Raw genomic sequence first — 15730 nt, 5'->3', positions numbered from 1 at the left:
ATCTTTGAACAACAGGCTGTTGCATGCCTTGTTTATTGTTTTACCTCTTGATGTCATATTTGCAGTCCTGCACTGGGTGGTTTAATGTGTACCCTGGGAAAACTCAGAGGTATTTGCTCTCAAGAGGAAAGATTTGGATATTCTGGTGAGTTTTTTCTGTAAGGGAGGTACTTCTCTAAGGAGAAAGAAGCCTGTGCATCTCTCTTGTAAAAGTTAAGGCCAATACCACTCGGGGTCCTACAGTCACCACACAAACTTACACACAAACAAAATTAAGGTAGAAAGAGATTACCTGAATGCTAATCTGTCATTGCTTATGGAAAGGGCACCTGTGAAGAAATGGAGGAAGCATGGAAAGAAGTGAGGGCAAAGAAAGTAATTTAGAAGAGCAAGGAGAAGGAGAGGAACTCAGGGGCCTTGTATTAATTACCTTGTATTGTAAATGAAACTTCCTTGGTAATGACAGGCTGCATTGTGCAATATCATTGTATATCTGCTTTGCCTGGTTACCTCTTCCTATAACTACTTTTTTCATCAATTTTCATTGTGTGATAGATATGATTGATTTAACTCTTCCACTTCCTCAGTGGTATTGTACAAATTTAACTCTTACTTTTCTTCATTTAGAGCCAGGCTTCCTTTGTTGTCTGTAGTTAGGTAGATTATCAGGAATGCTAGTAGTGCTATTTTAATAGAATTTTCCACTCAGTGTAATCTGTGGATGCTCAGGAAGCTTTTCTCTTATTTTATGCAGCAGCTTCCCTGTCAATTGGTAATGATCACTTTTTGTTTGCATGGAAACTGAAGACTTTGTGATTAGTGGTTTCCAAAGTAGAGTGTGAGAAAGGAATACAAAGTCAGTGTGATCTGGGGAATGCTGTGGTTTTGTATAGGTGTTCCTGCAAGGTAAAGCTTGGAGGGTGAAATGGAGACCCTTGGTGATGCAATTTGATTAGTATGTTAGTCAATGTTGGCTGGACAAGAGAAAAGAGAATTTTCTCATAGTAAGTTCACCTGGGATTTGTGCTGTCAATAGTTGCTTAAATTCTTAGTGCCTGCTTTGCCTGGGATCAAGATGACTATGCATAATGGTAATTTCTGAGCATACTCAGGAATATTTTCATTTTGCAGTCTCTTGGGTCCTTAGAGGAGTCCTTGAGTTTTATAAGCTTGCTAGTGTATGCTAATTGTAAAATCCAGTGTGATGCCAAACAATGACTTCCAAATGAAAAGGTCAATAATTTTAGAATTAGTAATGGATCGTGCTCTGAGAAGATAACTTGGTTAATTAATTTAATAAAGTCTTTTCACAAAGGGAGCAATTAAACCAAAGTCTGATTATCTCTGCTTGATAATACTTGAAATATTCTATATTAAAGTTACAGGTTGTAACTCTGATGGTACCTAAAGAGCCTCCTGATTTCTGTTACTCTCTGAAACTCCTTATCTTACTATATTGTTTATATTGTTTGTATAACAAAGCACAGATCTTCAGAAATAAAGTCGTCTTTTTCCTTGTCTAGGCAATAAAATATCAACAAATCTGAAGCAGTTGTACAGTTCACCATAATTGCACTGTCGGATATCACAAGGAGGATGGCAATCCCATGCCTGTTATGGACTCACTGTCTTCCTTCTAGGATGTAAAAAAGTGGTATGTGGTTGGATCCTTCTGTTCCTCTCCAGTCTCCTACAACAGATCCCAGTCAGATGAGATACTATTTTTCCTCTGTAAACCTGCTTGTTCCTGGATCCCAGCCCCTCAGCATGCTGTAGATAAGGGTTCTTGTGATGGGAAGGTTAGCTGCAAACTGTTATGTCCCTCACGCAGTGCAATTCCCAAGACAGAGGGGAAAGAGGAGCAGTATGGATTAGTGTAATGATCCTGTATTTATTCTGGAAATCATAATTGTTTCTGAATTTTCCAAGTGGCTGTTCATAGTATGTTTGAAAGTTTTCAGTATGAATCAGATTTTAGTATGATCAGTTCCCAGCAGAAACGAAAACAAGCTTGTTTTCACTGGGAGACAATTCGAGTGTCTGTGGGTGTAGGATGATGTGAAGAAATGAGTCTGTATGTGAAAATTTAGCACTGGGAGTTATTCTAATGGTGTGAATAAAACTCATGTTATTCTCTTGTCTTCACGAGGAGAAACCAGTGATTTCTAGAGCTGTCTAACTTGAGGTGAAATGCCAGTAGGGAAGAAAGCAGCTTGTGGCCATGAAAGAACATGGGGAAAACTTAAGGTCAATTCTTTTATCAGTCTGTGGTCATTCAGCCTCCTATCTTGTACTGTCCCTGAAGCTGTTCTGGTCATGATGGTCCTGTGAGGTGGGAATGGGTGTTCTCTCATTTTTCCTGCAGAAAAAGATTTGATATTCAAGGAGAGAGCCTGCTGATTCACTGCAGTCTGGTCATTCAGGCAGTCCAGCATCAGAGTCTAAGGACTTTGCACTTCACCTGAAGAAGTCATGACATACATGTAACTGGAATCAAAGCCCAGCCTTCTTCCCAGTAAAAGCTGAGGGCCTTTGCAATTGGGCATAATGATGCTTTCATTCCTGGTCTGATGAAGTGGCACAGCTTCAGCTGTGGGGAAAGTACTCCTCACCCTTCCTCTTTAACACTGCAAGGCAGCCTGCAGTTGCAGGATTGCGGGAGTCTGCTGGGAGAGGAAAAGAGAGAGAATGTCTGGGTTCCTTCAGGAACTTACACAGGGTCTTTGAGTCCTGGTGAATGCTGACTTACTCATTTATTTGCAAAATGGTGCATGGATTTGAAGGGGAAGGCAATGTTTGCAGCAGGAATTCCATCCTGAGACTGGTGCCTGTTGTGTGTTGTTTAAGCTTGTGATCTGGATTAGTGTGCTGGGCTCTTGCCAAATTGGAGAGTCCTGACTCAGAAGTGAGCTAGGGCTGAAGTGGGAAGCAAGCTGCTGAGCAAACCTAGGTATGGGCAGCACAACTTTGGTGGCATCACTCACCCACAAATTCTAGGTTTGTAAAAGACTGGGCAGCAATTCTTAAGACTGGATTCCTCAGCTTGGCTCCTAAATGCCATCCAGATTTCATTTTAAGTGCATGTAGGACTTTGTCTTTAATTAAAAATAAAGCTGGAATATTGTGTGCACTTCTGGTGTCCTCAACATAAAAAGGACTTGGAACTGTTGGAACAAGTCCAGAGGAGGGCCATGAGGACGATCAGGGGACTGGAGCACCTCCTGTATGAAGACAGGCTGAGAAAATTGGGGCTGTTCAGCCTGGAGAATAGAAGGCTACGTGGAGACCTCATAGCAGCCTTCCAGTATCTTAAGGGGGCCTATAGGGATGCTGGAGAAGAGGGACTCTTCATTAGAGACTGTAGTGATAGGACAAGGGGTAACGGGTTAAAACTTAAACAAGGGAAGTTTAGATTGGATAAAAGGAGGAAATTCTTTCCTGTTAGGGTGGTGAGGCACTGGAATGGGTTGCCCAGGGAGGTTGTGAATGTTCCATCCCTGGCAGTGTTCAAGACCAGGTTGGACGAGGTCTTGGGTGGTATGATTTAACATAAGGTGTCCCTGCCCATGGCAGGGGGGTTGGAACTAGATGATCTAAAGGTCCTTTCCAACTCTAATTATTCTATGATTCTATGATTCTAAGGTTTGCTTTGATATGCTGCCTTGTGTTAGATAACAAACTGCTGTGTCGCTGCTGTTCTGTGCACAGACTCACAGTCATTAACAGGAGTTAAGGGCTTTTCCTCTTCTGTCCTAAGTGTCTACTAATGTAAATGTTGCCAAAATATTAAAATGGCAGGTACTATGAAGGTACTCCTTTAAAATACAAGTCATCAATCACTTTTTCTCTCATGTTCTTTGACTCATTTGTCATTTCTAATATTTAACGTTATGTATTTCTCACACTAGTCAGTGCTTTGAGCACAGAATAAACTTTGTATGGTTTGCATCTTTGAACCTAAAACCAACATGAGCGGAAATCTGTGATCTCTGTTTTCCTCTTCTTTCCTCTAATTCAGAATCCCTAGCATCTCCCTGGTGAGAATCTGTGACTCAGATTTTCAGACAGGGAACCCTGATGGCAAGACCATCTAAACCAGTGATTCTTAAGTTTGGGTTTTTTTATTCATATGGCTTCCTAAAAAATCCGGAAAAATCTGAGAATTGCCTAACTTTTTTTGTGGGGAGAAACCGAATCTCACCTGCATTGTGGAGTGCTGCCACAGTAGTTATCATTTGCAGTCAAAAAAATGAGGCAAAGCTCTTGAATTATTATCACTTTTCCAGTGCTGATTTTGTTTAGTTCTTTCCATGCCTGGGAATGTACACACACCTTTCAAAAAAGTCTTCCTTTGTGTATAGCTGTTTTGCAGACTGCTGCATGAAGGTTTGTGACCTACTTGTGACCCAGAGACTGATAAGTGCTGCTCCAGGAGCTACAGCGGTGCAGATAACCTACACCACTGACATTATCTTTTGTCAGAAAAGAAACCACTGAGTTCTCTAAACTCCTGAGAACTGAGCAAGAGGTTCTCAGTTAAACTGCTGCTAATACTGCTTGTGGTATTTTTTTTTTCAACTTTGCTTTACAAGCCATATGTTGTTGATTTTTAAAGTGCATTTACTGTGAAGGAAATAACATAATGCTGTATTTGAATGTGCAGAGCACTGGGAGGTGCACTGAGCAATGCCAAAAGGCATCAATATTATTGAAGGTTATAGTATTTTGTAGTATATGGCCCCTTTTGTAACTTCTTTCCTTGAAGCCCTAGAAAGAAAACAGATGGCTGGGGGGTTTTGCCCAACCTCTTGTCATGCCTGCCCTTGGTGGAAGAGGCAGCTCTGCAGTGGCTTTATGGCTGGCACAGCTCATAGGGTGCTGAGTCCTGGGGCACCTCAGAAGGGACCTGCACAAACAAAGAAGGGAGGGAGGTACAGCTGGGGTCTGTATGCTGTGTAATTTGAGGATGACATCTTGTAAAGTGCCATTCCCTTGTACACAAATTTCTTTTTTATTAATTGATATTAAAATTTAATTGGAGCCAGGAGAGTTAGTGCAAATCTGGAAGGAGGGGATCTCCACCCCTTGGCGGCTCCTAGGTCATCATCTGCGACTCCAAACCATACATATGAAAACATAAAAATACATTTCTTAGTATTAAAATAATATTCAGCAATAGGAATTAGCTATATATGCAAACTTAAATGGCCTTACTCAGCTGATGAGAAAAATGATCTTCATGTGGGGTGTTAAGTTTTGCATTCTTCTGCAGCTAGATTTGTATCTTCTGTCTTGAGCTCACTACCAGTGTTGTGTAAATCATGCCATATGTTTTTCATCTTCAAAAGAAAACTGAGCAAACCAGACAGTAATTAAAGTGTCTTTTTTAAAAATCAGAATTTTTTTCTTATTTGAAGGTTTACTGATTTGCAGTTCTGCTGGGAGCGAGCATCTTCACATTGCTTTGTGAACTGCCTATGTTTTTCTCAAACGGAAGATCCTTATTCTGAATAAAGGTGTGAATCCACTCTTTGTGCCATGTCCATTAGCACTAAAAGAGAAAACAACAGTAAGGTGATTCCAAAGCTCAGTAGATTATAGCTAGATGACAGCAAAACCTGCTGCTATCTTGAAACTTCTCCTGTTTCACCAGTCTGAAGAGATACAAGTGTTGATAGGTTTAATGAGGTTCTCAAATGACAGGAGGTTGTGTGCTGTCAGGGGATTTGTGTGGTGACTCAGAGGCGGCCACATCTGAGATGCATGACAACTGTTTTCAGGCAATGTGGTCATATTGACGGAGATCACCAAGGTAAAGACTGTGCTTTCCATGTGGCTTTCTTTACCAAAAGCTAATGGTGTACTAGGTAGCAAGTAATAAACAAGAAGATTGACTATTAAGAGATATTCTGATAAAATTACCAAAATGAAAATTTATATTAAATTAATATTGCCACACTAAAAGGTCCTGTTGAGAAAGATGTACCTGATGTTACAGAAAGATAATACTGGTAGCACATAGAATCATGAAATGGGTTGGGTTGGAAGGGACCTTAAAGCTCACCCAGTTCCAACCCCCTGCCATGGGCAGGGACACCTTCCACTAGAGCAGGTTGCTCCAAGCCCTATCCAACCTGGCCTTGAGCACTGCCAAGGATGGGGCAGCCACAGCTTCTCTGAGTGCCCTGTGCCAGCACCTCAGCACCCTCACAGGGAATAATTTCTTCCCAATATCTAATCTCAATCTCCCCTCTGTCAGTTTAAAGCCATTCCCTCTTGTCCTGTCTCTCCATTCCCTTGTAAAAAAGCCCCTCTCCAGGTTTCCTGTAGGCACCCTTTAGGTGCTGGAAGCTGTTCTGAGGTCTCCCTGAAGCCTTCTCTTCTCCAGGCTGAACAAGCCCAGCTCTCTCAGCCTGTCTTCATAGGAGAGCTGCTCCAGCCTGCTGATCATCTTCATGGCCCTCCTCTGGACCTGCTCGATACAGCTTGTTTCCAAACCAAATTCCCATAGCTCCCTATGTTACCCATAGGTACCTTTTCTGGCCTGAAGATTGTCTTGGCTTTGTAGTCTGCCAGTTGGGTGGGACATGGAGAACCTCTTGAAACTAAGCCAAAGTAGCGTGTGTTATGAGGTGTGTCTAATTCCAGTAAATTGGAAAGCAAGTTATGTCTCACTCTGAGATTCAGATTATCCAAGAGCTGTTATCCATTAAAACATGAAATCAGTTCATTTTCTTCCATGAATTGTAACTATTCTTTCTGAATATGGAAAACAGGCTAAAGAGAGTGCTGGCTGGAAAAGGCACTTCAAGCAGTCCAGGAGCAAAGCTCAGATTCAAACTGTAGAAGCCTGTTTGGTTTTCCACCGGTGTTCAGGTTTGTGTATGTCACATATCTGCCAGATCATAGAAGTGTTTCTTCAGTAATAAAATGTTTAATTTGTTTCAGTGTCTGCTTTACTATTTTGGTATTGTCTTCAAAGGGATGTTTCTAATTATGGTTCCTTTTTTGTTCCTTCTTTTTTAGTGTTTATATCTTAATTGCTAACAGATATGCTTGTTTGACCTAGAGGAAAAAAGCATGATAATAACCACACAGATACTTCAGAGTGGTGAGGTTGGGCATCAGTTATGCAAAACAGAAGTGTCAGATTAATATGATGAGCTTTATTACAATAAAAATTCCCTCTTGCAATCATTCCTTCCAGTCCATCCTATAGGCAGGCTTAGGACTGCTACCACTCTGATTGCATGTGTAGAGATGATGTTTAGAAGACCTGACTCAATTTTGCTAGACATTGTATGCATCTCTCACCCAAAGTGCTTATTATTTAAAGGTAAATGAGTGTGCAGTTGAATGAGAAGTAGAAATGTAGAAGGGGGAATAAAAGGTGACAGCAGAGTATCAGTGTATCAGTGGTCAGCATTTGAAGCAGTAGTCATGTCCCTCAGCTGCCTCTCTGATTTAAATTTTGAGCCAAAGCCCCTTAGGTTAACATGCTTGGCTTCAAGTGTCTCTGTTTCTATCTGCATCTATCTGTAACATGCAAATAGCTATAGCCATCTAGGAAGCTGGTTGTCCTGCTTGTATAGTTCTTGTTGGTTTTTCATGAGAATGCTGTTCTGATGATACTGCCATTATATTTGTTAATAGCAGTATAATTAGAACTGCCTTATTTATTTTCAAGTAGATGGTGTTATTAAAATCACCCTGATATAGATGAATAAAGATTTTCAAGTACAGTATAGATTACTTTAAAGATCACCTCAGTCATTATCTGTTAACTTTTGTTCTTTCTTCATTCATGTTACTCTTTTTTGCTGGGGGGTGGGGGGTGGCTCTGCACCTAGGAATGAGGGTCCCATGGCACCTGGATCCCAAACAGTCAGTGTTTCTGTTGAAATTCACACGTAGGGATGTGATACCTAACAAACCAAGGAAATACTGTTGAGATCACACCAGCAAGTGACTACCAGGGGTAATTCAGCAGGTTTAATACCAGAAATGTTTAGAGGCATTTTGCTAACTAAGGGAAAACTTTTTAGACTATTTATTTTGTTGTTTCATTGTTCACAATGTAGTTTCTACTCTGTGATTCTATCTCTCATGGATCCCAAGATTTCAAGCCTTAAAAAACAAAGCCATAACAAAAAAATAACACCTTTCTTGTACTTAACTTCCTTTATCCTTCTGTGAAATTTTAACAATTCAGTTTTACTGATTCTTCCCCATTAACCTTCCCCTGGACCACTCGGTGGATAAAGAACTGGCTGGATGGCCGCACACAAAGAGTTGTGGTCAATGGCTCAATGTCCAGCTGGAGACCAGTAATGAGTGGTGACCCTCAGGGATCGGTGTTGAGACCGGTCTTGTTCAACATCTTTGTCGCTGACATGGACAGTGAGATTGAGTGCGCCCTCAGCAAGTTTGCCCAAGACACCAAGCTGTGTGGTTCGGTTGATACGCTGGAGGGAAGGAATGCCATCCAGAGGGACCTTGACATGCTTGTGAGGTGGGCTGATGCCAACCTCATGAAGTTTAACCATGCCAAGTGCAAGGTCCTACACCTGGGTTGGAGCAATCCCAGGCACAGCGACAGGCTGGGTAGAGAAGAGATTCAGAGCAGCCCTGCAGAGAAGGACTTGGGGGTGCTGGTTGATGAGAAAATGAACATGAGCCAACTTCAGTGTGTGCTCGCAGCCCAGAAAGCCAACCGTATCCTGGGCTGCATCAAAAGGAGCATGACCAGCAGGTCGAAGGAGGTGATCCTGCCCCTCTACTCTGATCTTGTGAGACCTCACCTGGAGTATTGGGTGCAGTTCTGGTGTCCTCAACATAAAAAGGACATGGAGCTGTTGGAACAAGTCCAGAGAAGGGCCACGAGGACGATCAGGGGACTGGAGCAGCTCCCGTATGAAGACAGGCTGAGGAAGTTGGAGCTGTTCAGCCTGGAGAAGAGAAGGCTGCGTGGAGACCTCATAGCAGCCTTCCAGTATCTGAAGGGGGTCTATAGGAATGCTGGGGAGGGACTCTTCATTAGGGACTGTAGTGATAGGACAAGGGGTAACGGGTTAAAACTTAAACATGGGAAGTTTAGATTGGATATAAGGAGGAAATTCTTTCCTGTGAGGGTGGTGAGGCACTGGAATAGGTTGCCCAGGGAGGTTGTGAATGCTCCATCCCTGGCAGTGTTCAAGGCCAGGTTGGACAAGGCCTTGGGTGGCATGGTTTAGTGTGAGGTGTCCCTGCCCATGGCAGGGGGGTTGGAACTAGATGATCTTAAGGTCCTTTCCAACCCTAACTATTCTATGATTCTATGATTCTATATGGAAGGTATGTCCGGAAAATATGTTTAAAACAGGAGTTCAGAGTTCAGATACTCCCACATATACTCATTGCCTGGAGTTAACTACTTTCATGACAAAACAGGGTGTAGCATAAATCTGTTTGGATATATCACTTAAATTGAGCAAGAGGTGCTTGTAGAAACACTGGTCAGGTTATGTTGGTTTTGTTTTTTTTAATAAGGGAAAAGATGATGCAAGTGCAAATTGTTGCAATGCTGAAATACTGTAGGTGTAGTTTCAGTGGAAGAACAATACAGCCAGGACTAACGCATCTGATACCTCATCCTGCTGGTTATTTGAAGATACCAAAATATCATTTCAGTGCACATGCTAAAACTTGCCTCTATCTTGCTTAAGTGTAACCAGTATCATAGGAATATTTCCTTTAAAGGAAATACTAAAAAAAACCCTAAAGGTTTATTTTTTGGAGCTTCATCAGACTATGCTCTCCTACAGATGGTGCCTGCGTTCCCTTTAAATTCTGTTGAAGTAAGTTAAATAAGAGAAACCTTGTTAGGATTTTGAGGCTTGCTATGTATTTAGGCAGTTCAGCTCCTAACTCTGACTTCGAGACCTCCTGAAGTCCATTATCTATCTTTGTGTTGTTCCTCAGCAAGAGTCAATCTAGTCTAATATACTGGCAAAGCAAAACTTTAGCTGCCTTTCAAGTGCCTTACTTGAATGTACATGCCTTTTTATGAGGAAGTAGCCTTATTTGCAGTAAAATCACTTCTTATAAAGCTGTGCAGTGAGCTGATAATGTCACAAATTTGCAGGTATGTCTAAATGAGGGTAGTAGCTAGCCCTTTACTATAGGCATATTTCCCATGTAATATTGAAATTATTAGTAGGGATTTCTGACCTGGGAAAACCAACATGTACAGTACTCTATAAATCTAGGTGATGTCAGACTTTCTGTTGCAGAAGGGGAAGTGCTGGATTTACTAAACCATGTTATTTCTGTGAAGCCTGCTAATCTCTCTTTCTTGTTTCTTTTCTTTCTTTGCAGAACTAAATGCCCTGAGCTATCTGTATAATGATTTCAGGCAGCAATCCACATTGTTAGTTTATTTCCCCTGGGTATATTTGGTGTATTTCTGAAAGTCAATTTTAAAATTGCATGGATCCATTTGGATGGAATATAGCAGTTTCCTTTCAATTTTTCCTTACAAGTACTTCTAGCAGGCTGAATTACCAGAGGCACACACTTCTTGGAAACCTAGCATGGAATGGGTAGAGCATAGTTCAACAGGAAAGGTGGTGTTAACACATCATGGCTCTGGTATTTGATGCTCTGGGTGAAGACTTGCAAGACTGGGAAAAGAAAATCATGGAGTGCAGCAATATCTGTACTTGGTCACCAAGTCCATACAGGCAGATACCACTGCTTCCACTTAATGCATTTGCATGCAGTTGAGCAAGGCAATGAACACAGCTAGCTTTAGTCACTGATTTTCTGTTGCACTTTGAAGAGCTGAACTCACTGAAACCTTAGTTCAGACTGAACCTCTGATTTTTCTTGCCATTAAATAAAACCACCTGGAGATTAACAAGGTGGGTAAAAACAAATTTACTATTAATTTTGTATTATCCAGAGCAGATCTGATTAAAATGTTCAGCTCAAATCTGCAAGTATCAGGGCTGGTCAAGACACTGAGCTCTGCAAACGACAACTAAATGGGATGGCAACTAGCAAGTCCCATCCCTGACCTAGCTATTGCACTGCAGCATGATCACTCTGTCTGCCAAGCAGTCAGCATGACTTCCAGCCACAAAGAGGATCCTGTACATTGTGTCTGAACTGGTACGCTGTGCCCAGTGGTTTGTGTCATGGCAGCATAGCTCTTAGCTCCCGTCTAACACAAAGGCTTGGAGAGCAATACATTAAACTCTGTGAGCACTTCTATTCAGCCTTGCTGACAATTACAACTACTGAGCTTAATGATGGCTGAGCTGCTTCCCTCCCACCCATCCTTCTTCCTTCCCCAGCTAGGCAGCTGCAAGTTTTGAATCCATAAACGTGGCAGCATTAGAGATGGTCCTGCCAGAGCTACTGTCCCTTGAAGCTGTGCCATCTGTAAGGACAATTCCTACGCTGCTCAGGATTCAAAAGTCCTCAGAAAAGCTGGCCTCAGCTAACCCATCCCCAAACATTTCCCCAGCATTAACTGCTCCCCCAAAAGCTTCCCCCCACCAGTGCTGTCACATGTATTTCCATTTCAGGTTGCTGTTCCCCCGTGCTTGGCACTCATGTCATGTCTTGCTAAGGAATGAGTGCTGGTTTCTGCCTTCCCTTCCAGTTCCACAAAGGCTTGTGTTTAAATGCTACCAAAGAGATACCGTTCAGGTGCTCTCCTCTGCCTTAAATGTCTCTACAGCTTGTGGATGATCTGCATTTCCAAATCTGGATTTCTAAAAGATTTTGCATGTCTGTTTCACCAAAGTCTTGGTATTTAGTTTGGGTCTTACTCCAGAAGGAGTAAGGAGTTCTTTGTCATCATCTATCAGCGAAAAGCGATAGAATATCAGGCTTTGGATTTGTTACTAGCTCTTCTGTCATCATCTATCAGCGAAAAGTGATGGAATATCAGGCTTTTGATTTGTTAATAGCTGGTAACAGCTGTGGGAAATGCTTTTATGACTAAGCAGAAAAAGCAAATAAATAGGTTTGCACACAGATGTGTGCTTTGCTGTTCTGCAGTTATTTTTGGAAGACTTAACTGAACTCAGTTTTAGAAGAAAATGTTTTACTATGATCTGTGACATTATTGTTAAAATAAGACATCGCCTCACCCAATAAACAAGAGGTGGAATTCAGGTGCTCTTCCCACCACGTGTATTGCAATATGCCAAATGTAAGAAATTCTCCTCTTTGCTAGGTTTACATTTCCTACACAGACTTTAAGCGCAAACCAGTTTACCAGTTTATGAAATCAAGGCTAAAGCTGATGTATCACTTGCCTTGACCAAGGAAAGATACAATAATTATGAGACTGTGCTTTAGAAAAAGATACTGATCTGTTAAACTATAAAGAAGCCTCCTGCTGGCGAGGTGTGAAGAATGCTATAAAATGTTGGATTTGTTCACTTGTGTGTGTGTTGAGAGTGTTTCTGCTAAAATTGAGCTCCGTCTTTCTGCTAGGCTCCTGCACAGCTCTGGAAAAAGCTGTGCATATAGAGGCAGAGCTGATGGATTTTACAATTAAATTCTTAACTCTTGATCAAGACACATGACAGCTCAGTTAATGCCACATGGCTTGCTGGTTGACAATTGGATGAAGACAGACTTCATAAAGATTATTTGCTGGTTTTCATAGTGCCTTGAATGTTTGACAGGCATGCCATCTAAGGACCTTAGGATGCTTTTGCAATTTGCCTTTTTAGTGGCCTGGGTTGATTTTGAGCCTCACAGAAACAAGGTTTTCTTTGTGTTCCCATGGTGCAAAGATTTCATTGTTTGGTCCACTTACAGGCTCTTATGTTTAGTGAAAACTGTAAGTTCTCCAGCTGTACAAGGATATCTCTTTTTAACCCATTTCACAGAATCAAGAAAAATTCTGCGGAAAATTTAGTTTAATTGCAGTGGCTGTGTTGAGGATGGGCCAGCTCCTAAGGGATAACATTTTGGATGAATTTGATGAAGCATAATTCAGATAGAGTTGTAATCCAGGCTTAGGTGATCCTGCTGGGACAGAGGTGATGTGATTTCTCTAAGTAAATGAGACGTCTAAATGGAGTCCCTTTTTAAGGATACATAGCACCAGAGGACGCTGCAGGTGTGAAGAGCACACTCTTGCAGCTCATGCCAAGTAATAGTTCTTAAATGATACACTGGGGCACTGTTTTATATAACTTGCCATCAAATGACATAAATTCTCTGACAACTCTTAACTACATTGAAGCAAGCATTCTTGGAACAGGTTGTAGTACTGGAGCCAAGCAGTTAATCAGGTGTAACATGAGGCTTTGACATGATTTACTGCCTGCTGGTAGCTTGTACTGGGACTGTATTGTCCTTCTGTATGTACTGTATAATAGTTTTAAGCTGTCCTTGGACAGGGCCCTATTGTAAACAAGCTGTCTGGCTTAACTGGGATATCCTGTAAAAATACGTTAATAAAAACTGAAGTCATAGTAAAGGATCCTATTCCTGCTGTTTCTGTTCCCCATACTGTTCCCACCAGTAAAGTACGTGCTCTTAACTCTTGCTGTGCTGATGCTCTTCTGACGCCTGCTAGTGCTATAATACTTGTTTCAAGACTGATGATCATCGCATGACATCTTAGCTGGCTGTGTGTGTGAATTCTCTCTTGCCTCAGCTTACATGATGCAGAAACTACCACCAAAATAAAGCTTGTTCTCAAGGGGTCATATAATTTTATCAGCACTTACTTTCATGTCCTGTTGTGTCTCAGCTTAGTCAGATCTATGGAGTGAGTTCGGAAGTAGTACTTTATGGAAGTTAAAGGAGTTTTTTAAATGAGGCAACTTACGTTTGATATTAGTATGTTATGTCAGGTCCTTGTAGCCTGGAGTTAGTGCGTCAAGAAACGGCAGTGAACCCTTCATGAGGCATAATGTTCAGAAGGAGATTCTGAAAGACATCACCAGACATCATTCACTGAGGGCAACCTCTACTAGACTTTCTGACTAGGGATAGGTGCTAAAAAGGTGAGGTTTTGCAAAATGAGATGTTGTTCCCCTAAATGCAGAGGTGTGCTGGGGTAGGTTTTGGACATGCTGAATTTCTTGAGGAAACAGATGCTGAAAGGTGCAAACTGAGAGTCTTCTCACAAAAATCACTGAGTTTTATAGGCAGGGTGAGATATTTAGGAGACCCTCAGAGGACCTGTGTGGAGGGCTCTTGTTTTACTAATGTCTATGAGGAACAGCACCTCTGTTAAAGGTGGATTTTAGGTTTGCCCTGGTCTGCAAAGAGTAGCACTAACCACTAAGTATAGTGTGATGCTTTGGAGAAATTTCTGCTTCCTCCCTCCTCCTCACCCTGGAGCTCTGCAAAGCACAAGTCCTGGGAAATATGGGCACCAGGATTTTAGCAGCAGCTCAAAAGGACCAACTGGTGGCTCTAGAGAAATGCATCAATCCCAGTTTGAAATAGCCCCATCCCACTCATTTTTGTTAAAGACAAACTTGTGATATCTTGCCTCCTGTAAATTAATATGCCGTTTCAAATGTAAACCAGGCATCAAATCGTTTTGCTAAGGATTTGAATCGTCCCCATAGGTGGAAACTAGCGTGTTGAATGCTGATTTGGGGAGGGGAGGTTCATGTGTGTGCAGCTGCTGAAGTCCATTAAAAAATGACCTGAGCCCCCCTCAGAGCAAGCTTCAGATTAACTGTAAATTGATATAGCAGATCTCAAACACAAATTTCAGCTTTCTGCATGGCAGAGTTTTCCTCAATGTTCTTATTCCAGGTATTCTGGTTATACTAATCTTTCATGTACTTTTAAAAGGAGACTGCACATCTGTTCATGCAGTTTAATAATAGAAGAGTTAATCTTTCAAATCTGAATGAGAAGAAGGAATACACCCCCACTCCCCCCCCCCCCCCCCCCCAAGTGTATTCCCAGAATGGTCATTAATTTAAAGCTTACCTTGAAAAATAAGAAAGAAAAAAAATAAAAAGAAGGATTGACAGGTTTGATTTTATATTACAACAGAAAATTTAGTTTTCTTGGTTGGTTTTCAGATTTAGAAATGTATGTTTTTGCTCTAGTCAATGTTTGTCAGTGAATGCTACAGGACTTACAGTCATGATTGTACTGCTTAAAAGGTTCAGTAGAGCTTGGAAAAAAGATTGACAGGGTTAAGAGATCAAGATGGTGGGTCGTGATTTAGGTTGGAAAGAAGTTTACAAGCAAATCTCCTGTGATGCAAACACTGCTTCCTTGGTTCTGGCACCTCTTTTTAAATCTTTTTTACCCTTGAATGCGTTAATTTTGAGTTACCATGGTGAACTTTAAAAGTTGGGCGTGCTGGTTGTTTTCTAGGCATGAATAAGTAAAGTGAAATTACTTGATCAAGACAGTGGGGCTGGGCATCTGAGGTAATGTGTTCACCAGATAGGCAATGAGTGCTTTCTGGTGGAGTAGTTATGTGTAGAGAGATGCTTCCCACAGCCTCAATATATCAGTGGAGACAAAGCAGAGCTTTTGCTTCGGCTAACAGCATGAGACAGAAATGATGCTTGCACGGGACTGAGGGGCCAGCGGCGGAGACCTACGCTGGTGCTGGCCTTGAGCACTTCTGCTGAGGTGAAAGCCTTGTGTGACCTGTCTGTGAGGGTATGATGAAACAGCAGCTGTGTGAGTTGTGGTGTAGGTTGATGATGGTGGTGAAGGCAGGGTTGATGAAAGGAAT

The sequence above is a fragment of the Pezoporus flaviventris genome, unplaced genomic scaffold (assembly GCF_033815535.1).
Source record: "Pezoporus flaviventris isolate CSIRO_AGI_PZ_B2104156 unplaced genomic scaffold, CSIRO_AGI_Pfla_v1 ptg000001l, whole genome shotgun sequence".
Classification (NCBI taxonomy): Eukaryota; Metazoa; Chordata; class Aves; order Psittaciformes; family Psittacidae; genus Pezoporus; species Pezoporus flaviventris.
The sequence above is the reverse complement of the archived record's forward strand: the minus strand, read 5'-3'. Positions refer to the sequence as shown.